The 13,806-nt window shown below is 32.2% G+C and overlaps 1 protein-coding gene across 1 annotated transcript in view; it reads left to right on the top strand.

The window, feature by feature from the left end:
- The window catches only part of LOC148952907 (uncharacterized), a 121,248-nt gene that overhangs the window by 71,167 nt on the left and 36,275 nt on the right, over nt 1-13,806 (top strand). The gene's annotated exons all lie outside the window — the stretch shown is intronic.

The raw sequence follows: 13,806 nt of genomic DNA, 5'->3' as shown, positions 1-13,806 counted from the left end.
CTTAATTCAAATTCAAAATGTTCAGGTTTCAAGGCTTCTTTTAGGCTTAAGGTAGTTTCTCGTTCCATAGGCAAGGTTTTTGTTTCATCTTTGATAGACAAGATGACTCTATTGTCAAATCTATCTAAAATCTGGATTCCATTATTTTTTGGCTGGTACTTAGGAGGGGCTGTATAGCGACTTTTGGCAACTCTGTTGTTTTTCTCAAGGAGGGTTGGGGATATAGCTCTTTTGGCTTGTTTTCCTAAGTCATGAGATAGTCCTAGATTAGGAAAGTTTATGATACCCTCCACTTCTTTAGGGTTTGAACTAACTAGATTAATGGCTTCATCAGAGGGAAGAGGTGGGTAATTTTCATCTATTGAATTCAAAACTTCAAATGAATTTGATGGAGGGACTGTAGCAATGAATCTATTTTGAGAGTGTGGTGAAATATAAATTTGATGCTGACTGTAGTGACTATTGTGAGGGGCTAGAGTTGTGACATGTGGTGATTGTCTTGCCTGATTAAATCCTGGTGTCTGTTGTATAACCTGACCCTGATACTGTATAGCTTGAGACATAGGCAGTACTTGTGGAATAAATGTTGTGTACATGGGGGCCTGCACTTGTTCATTATTCAGATCAACTGCGTTTGGCCTCACCGTCACTCCAGGGGAGTGATGTGGATCCCAATTTACCTGCACCCCATACAAAACACACCACTTATCCCCAAACAAAATCAAAAATATCAAACCCTCAAATCAAAAAAATTATACCACGCTGAGCTGTTTTCCTCCAAAGCCCCAAGTCTGTATTGAATTGAAATGGATGGTTCCTCCTCTCTTCCTGCAAGGACTCAGGAGGATTCTTGTAATCACTATACTACTTGGTTTGTATAAGATGTATCCAATTAATATCCTTTAAAAACTTGCATATCAACTTAAGTCCATCAGCACAGTCACTGTTCAAGCCCGCTCCATTTAGTATGTCACTACTCTGCCGAATTCTTTTTTCTCTTATAAACTGTCTAATATCCTTCCTCCTGTCTTCTGTTCCATCACATTCAAAAAACACATGTTCTACCGTTTCCTCATTTCCACTAAATGCACATCTCGGATCTTCGTTATTAAAACAAGCTCTATATTTCTGAGTTTCTGCATGACCTGACCTTAGTCTGAATATCACCCTGGCTTCAGATTTACTTAGCAGTCCATATATTTTCTTTTAAAATTGCCTTTCTTTCTTTTGTATAACTAACATATTTGTCGAGAACGCACGGCTGTCCTCGAATGTCTCTATTCTCAATTTCTTTATCACTTTTCCAATTTGATTAACCATCCTGGGCGTGATACCTACAAATGTTTGCCTGTCTTCTATGGATGCTTGTTTTGCCGCAGTGTCAGCCATTTCATTTCCATTAATGTTCGCATGCCCCGGTACCCAATCCAATGTGATGGTTACTCCCTTTTACAGTAGTTTCTGTAACTCCTCATGGTAAAAGATCATTTCGGGAGCTAATTTATTTGCTAGATAAATATTCTTGATTGACTCAAAACCACTTGTTGAATACGAAGATATTCTATATTTTTCACACGTTTATCCCAAATATCTTATATATCTCACTGATTTTACTATTTAAACTACTTCTGCTTGAAAAACTGTAGTTACATCACTTAATTTAATCAATTTAACTATATTCTTGGAGGGAATTACAAAAGCAGCCTCCACTCTATTATCCACTTTGGATGCATCCGTGAAGATATCCACAGTGTCAAGATATTGCATTTCTTTTGTTATCTTGAATGATTGATCATAATCTAGATTATCCCACTTTTCAAATTCAGTATTGCACTGGTATGGCATGGATTTCCACTGAGGGGTTATGAACATATTGGACACTCTCAAAATTGATGTCAACTGACAATCCATTTGAAACTCTTCCATTATCTCCTTTGCCCTCACAATACCAAATAGTTTTTTCCATGAACACCACAACCACAACCACAACTCTTTTAGTATTCTTGATTTAATTGGATTTGACTGGTCAGATATCCATGTCTTCCGTAAAAATTTTAGCGTTGCTGTCTCTCCTGCTACCTAGCTTCTCAATCCCACTTTCTGATTCGAGAAAGCTCCGTGGAGTTGTCTTTCTCGCTCCAAAAGCTGTCCTTAAAGCACTGTATTATATAGTTTCCAGTTCCTCTAACAAGTACTTAGACACTGCCATATAAATTATTCCTCCATATTCCAATTTCGCTCTTATTTAGTTTATATAAAATTTCATAAAAAAGTCGGGCTTTGGGCCAAAATTTGCTCCACATAACATTTTCATAATATTTACTCTTTTGGCACATGTTTTCTTTAACTGTCTTATATGAGCTTTAAACGTCAGCTTTCTATCAATGGTAATTCCAAGCCATTCAAATTGATTCACGGTTTCAATTTGTTCCCCATTTAGAAAAAGACAAAGAGCAGAGTACCTTTTTGTTCGCGTGATTACCATTGCTTTGGTTTTCTCGACCGGAAACTGCACACAATTTTCCATGGCCCACGTTTCCATTAATTTTATTTACTCCTGGGCCACTCGTTGCCCCTCCTCAACACTATCCACATTGCATTATCATCAGTGAAAATCCCAGCTCTATCCTCTCCTGTATCCAGTGGTATATCAAATTCACTTAGATTGTAATAATCTGGTCCCAATGAGGAGCCTTGTGGTACGCCACGTTTTTTCAGTACCTTTTTTTCCGAATATGCTTTACCCACTTTTGCTGTCACTTCTCGTTCACGTAAATAATCATAAGAAAATCTTAGTAAACGTCCTCTAACCTTTGCTGCTATCACTCCTTCTAGTATATGTCGATGAACCACACTATCAAAAGCACTACTCACATCAAAGAAAACTGCTAAACAGATTTTCCTATTTTCCAAACAATATACTCCATCATTTACAAACATTTTTAATACTTCTATAGTAGATCTGTTTTTTTCTAAACCTACATTGAACATCTTTCAAAGTGTTTGTTCCACTTTCCATGTAAGCCTCTCCTTAACCATTCGTTCATAAAATTTTCCTAACACAGGTAGTAGAGTAATCATCGTTAAGTTATCCATTTTTGAATTATCTTTGCCTTGTTTAGGAATCATAGTATCTACCCAATCCTTCCATATTTTTGGAAATTTTCCGTCTTCCCAAGCTTTGTTAATAATTTCTAACAATGTTTTTATCCATTTGTCACTTAAATGTTCGACATACTGTGTATAAATCATGTCTAAACCTGGTGCTGTTAATGGTAACTTTCGAATCACATTCTTTAACTCTTCTACCGTAAAATATCTGTTATAATCCATATCATTTTCTATATTAGAGTCTTATTACCTTAGCAAAGGTGAGTTTTTCATCATCCTTAAAATCTTCTGGTCTTCCAATCACTGACTCTACAACATCTACTGCTTTATTCTCTTTTTCTTGTTCTTCCACTAAATCCTCTCCATTAACAGTCAAGGGGGGGTTACCATTCTCATCTGTCTTCCCTGTAATCAGTTTTTTTCACTGTTTTGAACACTACTTGCAGGCTGTCTAAAATCCGACTTCTCCACGAATTCTTGATACAAAATTTTCTTTGCTTCCACTGTTTGGCGCCTAAAGACTGCATATCTTCTTTGACACATTAAAAAATTTTCAAAGTTTGGAAGCTGATTGTACCTTCTTCTTGCCTCTATTAGCTGTTTCTTTGCTACTGTACATTCATTGTTTCACCAAACACTCAGTTTGCGGTGAATAGGACCTCTTTTACTTTTTGGAGCCAGTTCTCGTGCTATTTCTAAGAGTGAATTTTGAAATACATCTATCTTTCCATCGACATCTTCACAACCGTTCACTTGTGACTGAACGTCTTTTTCTTGTAATTTATTCTTAAAATCTTCCCAGTTAATCTTCTTTAAATTCACTTTGCTGGTTTCTTCATGATTATTGCATACACTATTATCTTGAAAAATCTCTACCATAATGGGAAAATGATCACTATATAGGGTGGATTCCATGTCACATGTTATTGATGCTTTTGGTGCCAATGAAGCTGATCCTATGGCCATGTCTATGGTCACTGATCTTCCTGTTCTGCTATTGATTCTAGTTGGTAAATCCTTTGGAGTAAACAGGCAGATATCTGAGTTTTTCATTAAAAATTTAAAGATTGTTCTCCCATTTCTATTACCACATCCGCATCCACACCAAAGACCATTGTGTGCATTTAAATCACCTATAATCATTAGTGTCTCTCCTCCAGGCACTGTTTCTATAATTTTTTCTAGACCTCGATCACTTAAAAGTAAATTACCTTCTGGGATATAAATATTGAATATATTCAGCTTTACTTTGTTTTTAAGATGTAATTTGCATTCAACAACCTCCATTTGATAATCCTCTTGTATTGACAAATAAATTGGGATATAGTTGATTTCCTTGTTAATACCAATAATCACTCCACCTCTCTCTTTATTCCATCTATCTAATCTCACTATATTATAATCTCTGAATGACGGATTTATATTTGGTTTCAAATAAGTCTCTTGAATACAAAACCCGTCAATACTATTCTTAATGCAATAGTCCAGTACTAAATCCTTATTCATTTTAACTAATGATCTTGCATTCCAAGACATAATTTTTATGTATGATTTAACAGTCATTTATTTACACACTGATTCAAAATAAGGCTGCTGTTCATTTGCATGATTCCCAAACTTTCAATAAAATTACAGAGTTTATCTACTTTTTCCCTCATAGGCAAGTTCTCTATGCTTAAAATTTCTGGTGACAACACTAGACCAATCACAATCTTGTTTATAGTATTACTCACTATTCTTTGCTGCATCTGACCAATTTCTTTATCTCTAAGAGAAACGTTGATTTTTGCTTGTTCTTTATAAGCCTGTTTGTTATTCACTTCAGCATATGACCTATAAACTATTTCAGCTCTTCTAAAACTCATTTGATGTCTTTCAGCAACTTTTAGAATCTCGGTATTTCTTTGTCTGACACTATATTGCATTGAAGTTGATGGGTGGTTACCATAGCAATTGATGCATTTATATAAAGATGTTTTATTTTGTAGATTGTTGTTCTTCATTTGACACAGTCCAGATATATGCTTGCCAGCACATCGTAGGCAAATTTCTTCTTTTGCTGGGCAATATTTCTTTACATGTCCATATCTTTGGCACTTATGACATTGTAGTAATTGTCTTTTATATTCATGTACAATCCGTCTCCTCCCCCCCCATCCAAACAACAGGAGGAAGGAAATTATTTTCAAATGTTAGCAATATTTCAAGACTGTCTTCCATTTTTCTAATCTCTCTATTAAATCTTTTTTGCCTTTTGGCCCCAATTATTGCAATTGGGCTATCTAAACTATCTAAAATATCATGCTCTGAAACTTCAAAGGGTAATCCCTTTATTATCCCACTTACTATCTCACCTTTTCTCTTGGCCTCTATTGCCAAGCCAGACATTCGACTTTGCTTCAAAATTTTCTCAGCTGCTATGTCATTTTTCACAAAAATAAAGATTTTCCTTCTTTCAGCCAAAACTTCGAACTCAAACTTGTTTTCTTTTAATAGTTCTTTCATGCACTTTGAGAGTCTGAAATCTTCTGGGAATCTTTTTGATTCCTCTTCCTCCTTTACTTCAATGACCATTCCGATCTTGAAAAGCCCTTCTTCTTGTATTTCATATTCTTTGTTGATATTTAATTTTTCTGACACCCACTGTCTCTGTTTTGACGCCATATTTACCTCTTTCCTCCCATCTTTTGGAATCTGGGATGAGACTCCGCCATTGTTCACTAAATTATACTTTTTCGCTTGAGGTTGTTGACACTTCACATCTGTAACTCTTCTTTTTGTAGCTGATTCGCCTATTTCAGTGTTCACACCTTCTGCAATAAAGGGGTTAACACAATCGAACATGTCTATTTCCTGTTCATTGCATGCTTCTCTGCTACTTGGTAAGGGTGGATACTCCTGATCAAGTAATGGACTATATCTATTTTGCGTGTGTACCATTTGTACATAGGATGATACACTGGGTAAACACATGTTATTAGGGCTCTTAGATTGGATTGGTATAAACATTTGCCCATACTGTTTAACTACAGGCATTGTTGTTAGCCCTTGCATATTTTGGTAGCCATAGGGGATTTTGACCGGAGCCCCTGATGGCTCCATTATTGCCCACTTTCCTCTTCTTGCAACAAATATTCTTCAAGTCCTTCCAAATTGACAAGATTGTATCTCCTTCCACACTACAGCTCTAGTTTGTCCTTTTGAATTCCGTGGCGATTGAATTGGATAACTTTAAAGTGTCTCAAATTAACAATAAGTAATTTACTTTAATCTTTTCTTCTGTCCCCCCCCCCCTAAGTCTGTATATTCAGTCATGTTCAGATGTTCGAATATTTTTCCAATATTTTCAATTTCACAGTTTGGATACGTGTGAACAGTCTCCCTATTGGAAATCCCATGCGTTTCACCCAAACGTCTGAACTTACTCTAAAACGTCTGAACTTTCCTAACCTGACCAAAAATCTGAACGGAAGATTTTTAACTTATTTTACATTACTATCATCATTTAAGGTTAACCTAACTTTTTGAATAGTTTTGAATGCTCTTTTTTTCACTAAGGATTTTAGCCGGTTTTATAGATAGACAATTTGTCAGATCAGAGGGAGGACAGAGTTAATTTCATGAAGGTATGCTATAATGCAGGGCAGATATCATGTAGAATAATATACCAGTAGAGTATCTCTTAAATACTCTTTTGAAATAGGCTATACATCAAGTCTAAGTTTGTGAGCCTATTGTCCCTGTTAAGGAAAGATAAATCTTGGTCAAAATAATTGCCTGTGTACTGGGGATCTTACCCTATAGCATTGGGCTATATCTGGTCCCATGAGGGAAGGGGGCTGGGTAATAATTCTCATAAAAAATAGCCTAGCCTAAATGCCTAGTATATGGGTTTAGATAATTAGGACTGGGCCAAGGTGTAAATTTGTGAGCAGTCCATGGTAAATTTTTTGTTGTTCATATTATTGACTTACAAATAAAGTAAACATACCATGCACTGCCTTTTTATGCTCTTTCTAAATATAACAATCATTTTTGTCAGAAATAAATTTCACCCCCCACCCCTATATATACCAAATAATAGTAATTTAAGAGACCACACTGCCATTCATGATGATAAAATATAAGTTCAAAATATTGATAAAATCCTTGGTAAAAATCTACAATTGTGGCCTATGATAATGAGACATGTTAAGAAAACAATTCTTACTTTAAAATATGTTTAATGATCCTAGTTAACATATTATCCAAGGGGAGAACCTTTATCCTCAAATCTTTACTCTTTTCCCCTTCTTTTTCCAACTTGAAAGAAAGAAATTTTTTATTTTTGCCATGCTTTGAAGACAATGTGTAAATCATTTGAAATTGATCCTATAAATTGGTTTTTATAGATTGCATTCATCCCAGTTGTTTTTAGTTAATGTCATAGCACATGTTTAAAGAAAAATCAGCATAAATCAAGGCATATATATATATATGCACATAAGGGGGGTGGGGGCAAATTTTTACCCCCCCCCTCTGATGTGCAAAAATATACCCTGATTGGGATATATTTAGGGGTTACAGTACAGTTGCTTTGGTTATATTTAGGTTCAGAATGCAGTTTTGGTTATATATTTGCAAATTAGGGGGGTGAGGGTATATACTCTGTTAATATATTGGTTTTATGAAATTCATGAATTAAAAAAAAAAAACTGTATATATATGTATGTTTACAGCAATATTTTGTATTTTTGCCACTGCTTTATGTATCTTAAAAAAAAAACAGAATTAACAACAACCAGGATGAACACCATCTATAAAAAACATTTTATAGCAACAAATTCAAAAAATTTACAAATTATGTTAAAAGCATGGCTAATTTTTTTTTTTAAGTCGGAAAAATAATAAAAAACAAGGAAAGATTTGAGGATAAAGGTTCTGCCCTTGTTTAATATGTTAACTAGTATCATTTTACAGAATTTAAAGTAAGAATTGTTTTCTTAACATGTCTCCTGATCATAGGCAATGATTGTAAATTTTTACCAAATCCTTTTTAATAGACAGTGTAAAGAAATTCACAAAAATATTAGATATTTTGTCACATATACAGTGACTGTCATCAGTAGTAAAACTTTCTATTTTCTCTCTGATGTAAATGAGAGGTAAGTTTAAACTTTCCTCCCACCCCTTAATGTGCAAATATATACCCTAAATTGGTCTCGTTAGGGATGGGGGTAAGATTCATTCCCAACAAAAATTATTAACTTGTTTGGAAAAGGCATAAAAAAGGTGGTGGATGGTATGTTTGCTTTATTCATAGGTCAATAATATAAATAACAAAAAATTTACCCAGTCCATTACACAAGGACACATGTTAAAAAAAAAACAATTCTTACTTCATGACATGAAAAATGATCCAAGTAAACATATTTTTAAGGGAGAGAACCTTTATCTTCACTTATTTATCCAACTGCAATAAAATTTATGAAAAAAGCCATTTTTTTGATAAACATTTTGTCTGTTTTCAAATTTGCACTGAATGATATGTCATCTGACAAATTGCTTTATAGATGACATACATTGTGGCTGTTCCTAGTTTACTTTTAAATGATTATTGAAAAATGCAGGGGCAAAAATACAAAACTACAAATACTATGAACAGCCAGGATGAATGCCACCTGTAAAAAATATTTTTAGAATGACATATTATTCAGCACAAATTTTAAAACAGACAAAATATTTATCAAAGCAAGGCTTTTTGGTAAATTTTTGGCAGTTCATATTATTCACTTTCAAAGAAAGTGAACATACTACTCAATGCCTTTTTTTATGCTCTACAAATATAATAATGGCTTCTATTGGAAATTTGAATTTAAGCTCTTTTTGACTCTTGAAAATGACCAAAATATTTCTAGTTTTTGGGTTTAAAAAGATTTTATATAAAAAATTTAAAAAAATTTACAAAATATTTTAAAAGCATGGCAATTTTTTTTTTTTTTAAGTCGGAAAAAGAAGAAAAAACAAGGAAAGATTTGAGGATAAAGGTTCTCCCCTTGTTTAATATGTTAACTAGTATCATTTTACAGAATTTAAAGTAAGAATTGTTTTCTTAACATGTCTCCTGATCATAGGCCATGATTGTAAATTTTTACCAAATCCTTTTTAATAGACAGTGTAAAGAAATTCACAAAAATATTAGATATTTTGTCACATATACAGTGACTGTCATCAGTAGTAAAACTTTCTATTTTCTCTCTGATGTAAATGAGAGGTAAGTTTAAACTTTCCTCCCACCCCTTAATATGCAAATATATACCCTGAATTGGTATATATAGGGTTGGGGGTAAAATCCATTTCAAACAAAACTGATTATTATATTTTCAAATAGCATAAAAAAGGCATTGAATGGTAAGTTTAATTTATTCATTAGTTATTAATATGAACAACAAAAAATTTACCCAGTCCATTACATAAGGACACATGTTAAAAAAAAAACAATTCTTACTTCATGACATGCAAAATGATACAAGTAAACATATTTTTAAGGGAGAGAACCTTTATCTTCACTTCTTTTTACAACTGCAATAAAATTTATGAAAAAAGCCATTTTTTTGATAAAAATTTTTTCTGTTTTCAAATTTGCACAGAATGATATGTCATCTGACAAATTGTTTTATAGATGACATACATTGTGGCTGTTCCTAGTTTACTTTTAAATGATTATTGAAAAATGCAGGGGCAAAAATACAAAACTACAAATACTATGAACAGCCAGGATGAATGCCACCTGTAAAAAAAATTTTTAGGATGGCATATTATTCAGCACAAATTATAAAACAGACAAAATGTTTATCAAAGCAAGGCTTTTTGGTAAATTTTTGGCAGTTCATATTATTCACTTTCAAATAAAGTGAACATACTAATCAATGCCTTTTTTTATGCTTTACAAATATAATAATGGCTTCTATTGGAAATTTGAATTTAAGCTCTTTTTGACTCTTTAAAATGACAAAAATTTTTATATTTTTTTGGTATAAAAATATTTTATAGAAAAAGTTTAAAAAAATTTACAAAATATTTTAAAACTATTGCAATTTTTTTTTTTTTTAATTCTGAAAAAGAAGAAAAAAAAAGGAAATATTTGAGGATAAAGGTTCTCCCCTTGTTTAATATGTTAACTAGTATCATTTTACAGAATTTAAAGTAAGAATTGTTTTCTTAACATGTCTCCTGATCATAGGCCATGATTGTAAATTTTTACCAAATCCTTTTTAATAGACAGTGTAAAGAAATTCACAAAAATATTAGATATTTTGTCACATATACAGTGACTGTCATCAGTAGTAAAACTTTCTATTTTCTCTCTGATGTAAATGAGAGGTAAGTTTAAACTTTCCTCCCACCCTAATGTGCAAATATATACCCTGAATTGGGATAGTTAGGGGTGGGGGCTGAAATTCATTTCCAACAAAAATGATTGTTATATTTTGATATAGCATAAAAAAAGGCATTGAGTAGTGGGTTTGCTTTATTCATTAAGTCAATAATATGAGTAACAAAAAATTTACCCAGTCCATTACACAAGGACACATGTTAAAAAAAACAATTCTTACTTCATGACATGCAAAATGATCCTAGTAAACATATTTTTAAGGGAGAGAACCTTTATCTTCACTTCTTTTTCCAACTGCAATAAAATTTATGAAAAAAGCCATTTTTTTGATAAACATTTTGTCTGTTTTCAAATTTGCACTGAATGATATGTCATCTGACAAATTGTTTTATATATGACATACATTGTGGCTGTTCCTAGTTTACTTTTAAATGATTATTGAAAAATGCAGGGGCAAAAATACAAAACTACAAATACTATGAACAGCCAGGATGAATGCCACCTGTAAAAAAAATTTTTAGGATGGCATATTGTTCAGCACAAATTATAAAACAGACAAAATGTTTATCAAAGCAAGGCTTTTTGGTAAATTTTTGGCAGTTCATATTATTCACTTTCAAATAAAGTGAACATACTACTCAATGCCTTTTTTTATGCTCTACAAATATAATAATGGCTTCTATTGGAAATTTGAATTTAAGCTCTTTTTGACTCTTGAAAATGACCAAAATATTTCTAGTTTTTGGGTTTAAAAAGATTTTAAACATCTGTTTTAAATTTAATGTTTCATTGTAAATCCATTTTTTTAATGTTATATAATCCACAAGCACTGACTTTCCACAATTAAGTTGGATAAATGAAAATTCCATAAATAAATTTTGCAATACTATGCTGTTGTCTTCTTCCTTCATGCCAAATATTCAAGAATGTGTTTTCAACAAAATATTAAAGCCAACAGAAGAAGGTGTAGATAAATATCCCACAAGGTGCTTTACCAATGCAGTATTGAAATTTAAAGATACTCAATATATTATGATCAAAATGTCAGTAAGTTCATGTTGTCAAGGTTGCAAAATCAAGTTGTTTGAGGCTGCAATTAAATTTTTGCACATGGTTGATGACAGTATTGATTTTTTCAGTTCCATTTTTTATTTATTTGTTAATTACTAAGTTAGAATGATTCAATTAATTATGATAATTGTTAACATTAATTATGCTAATTATTAATTTAATATTAAGTCATAATTAGTAATAATTTTTGTAAATGTTTGGCAGTTCATAATATTGACTTACAAATAAAGTAAACATACCACTCAATTCCTTTTTTTATGCTCTTTACAAATATAATAATTGCTTCTATTGGAAATTCAAATTTAAGCCCTTTTTTTGCTCTTGAAAATGACCAAAATATTTCTAGTGTTTGGATGTAAAAAGGCTTAAAACATCTGTTTTTAATTTTCTGTTTCATTATAAATCCATTTTCTTATTATTATATTATATAATAGGCAATCTAATAGTCCTATGTTGATTGCCTATTCAATTGATGTCTTATAGGAATAGGCATTCTAACAGTCCTATGTTAATTTAAATTCTTTGTCAACCTGCCTGAGACTCTAGGCAGGCATGCCTTTCCAAAAACTAGCAGACAAGTACAGTGGAGGATCCAGGAGGGCACGCGCCCCCTAACGTTGTCTAAAGTAGTGTAATTTACTTAATTAACACAAGTTTGTGTTAATTAAACTTGCTCCCAATGCAAGTTTATTAGATCAACCTATATTGCACCCCTCCTCTAAAAACAAGTCCTTGATCCGCCCCTGCACAAATATTTGTCCAATAAGAAAGTCATACTTACTCCCGCCATTTACCTGTGCTATTTAAACATTTGCCTCTCAATTACTTGGACTATCTGTCTTGGCTTTTTCTGCAATTAGCCATGTCTTTATACCTACTGCAAAATACTTGATTTTCAATTCAGTTTTGACTCTTGAACTGAAAATCAATTATTTTGCTGTAGGCTTCAAGACATGGCTAATTGTAGAAAAACCCAAGACAGATAGTCCAAGTAATTGAGCAGCAAATGTTTAAATGGCACCAAAATTTTTACTTTTGGCTATAATATACAGTTTTTTATGAATCATTTTTTCAGGTTGCTTCCTTTTTAATCAACTGTTCCCTGAATTTGAATACAATCTATAGTTTAATTTTGTCTCATTAACAGGGGCAGAGGGGAGGGCCTGCAATTTTTATAGTAAGAAGATTATGTTTAGGAAAAGTTTTGAATGACAAATCCAATTCTACCACAATTTTTTTTAATCTATTGTTTTTATCTCTGGATTAGGCTTCATAAACGGTTAATAATTGCGCAAGCATTAGAAGTTGTGGAGGTAGGCCTACGTATTAAAAAAATCTAATATCATAATCTGATAAGAATGTCTGTTCTGTAAAATTTAATTAAATCAATGAAAAATTTTACTTGACCGTATAAAGATCCTATACTGAAGTTGAAACACTCAATCAATCATGGATACTTGCCAGAAATATTGTAAGAAGACGGGAACCAGACTATCAATGGTGAAAATATCAACAAAGACCACACTGCCTTTCCATAACAAATAACAACCGCACAAAAAACAATAGGGAATTTTTTTTTTGCAAGACAGTGTTGATAATTTGAATGAATATTGCATTTGAAAAATATTCATTTGAATGAATATTTTTAATTTTTTTTTTTATTTTTGACCTGGTGTTGTGAGTGGGTTTTATTTTATATCTATTTGTTCATTTGAAATAGGTCCGACATATTCATTCAAATTATCTAAACTGTATTTCAAAAAGATTTCCCTATTGTTTTTTGTGATTTTGTTGTTTGATAGCAGTGGTGAAGGGAGGAGGAGAAGGTGAATACATATGAAGATAAAAGGTTATATGCAAAATTAAATTCTCAATGAAAAAAGAAAAGTACTTAATTTTTACATACCAAATGAAGCAAAATTCAACAAATTTTTAAATGGTGAAGATTCCTGGCAAAAAGATAAATTCCTTTAATTAATATCCTACTTATGTTTTATACTGCCAACACTGAAGAATTTAAGTTAATTCTAATGAAAAATACAAAAACATGATTAAAATATAATACTTTAGAAACAAATTTTGGCTATATATTTGCAAATTGGGGGGAGGGGGTTAACCTGACCACAACTAACCTCCCTCCCCAATTATTGTACAAATATATAGCCAAAATTATATAATTCTAATGTATTCTGTCACATACCACTTGTTTTAATCTGATTGTAAGATAATTGTTTATTAATACATACAGA

Source organism: Artemia sp. Qi Xiang Cuo, chromosome 4 (genome assembly GCF_049724085.1).
Source record: "Artemia sp. Qi Xiang Cuo chromosome 4, ASM4972408v1, whole genome shotgun sequence".
NCBI lineage: Eukaryota > Metazoa > Arthropoda > Branchiopoda > Anostraca > Artemiidae > Artemia > Artemia sp. Qi Xiang Cuo.
Note: the sequence above shows the minus strand (reverse complement) of the source record. Positions and strands in the feature narration are given on the sequence as shown.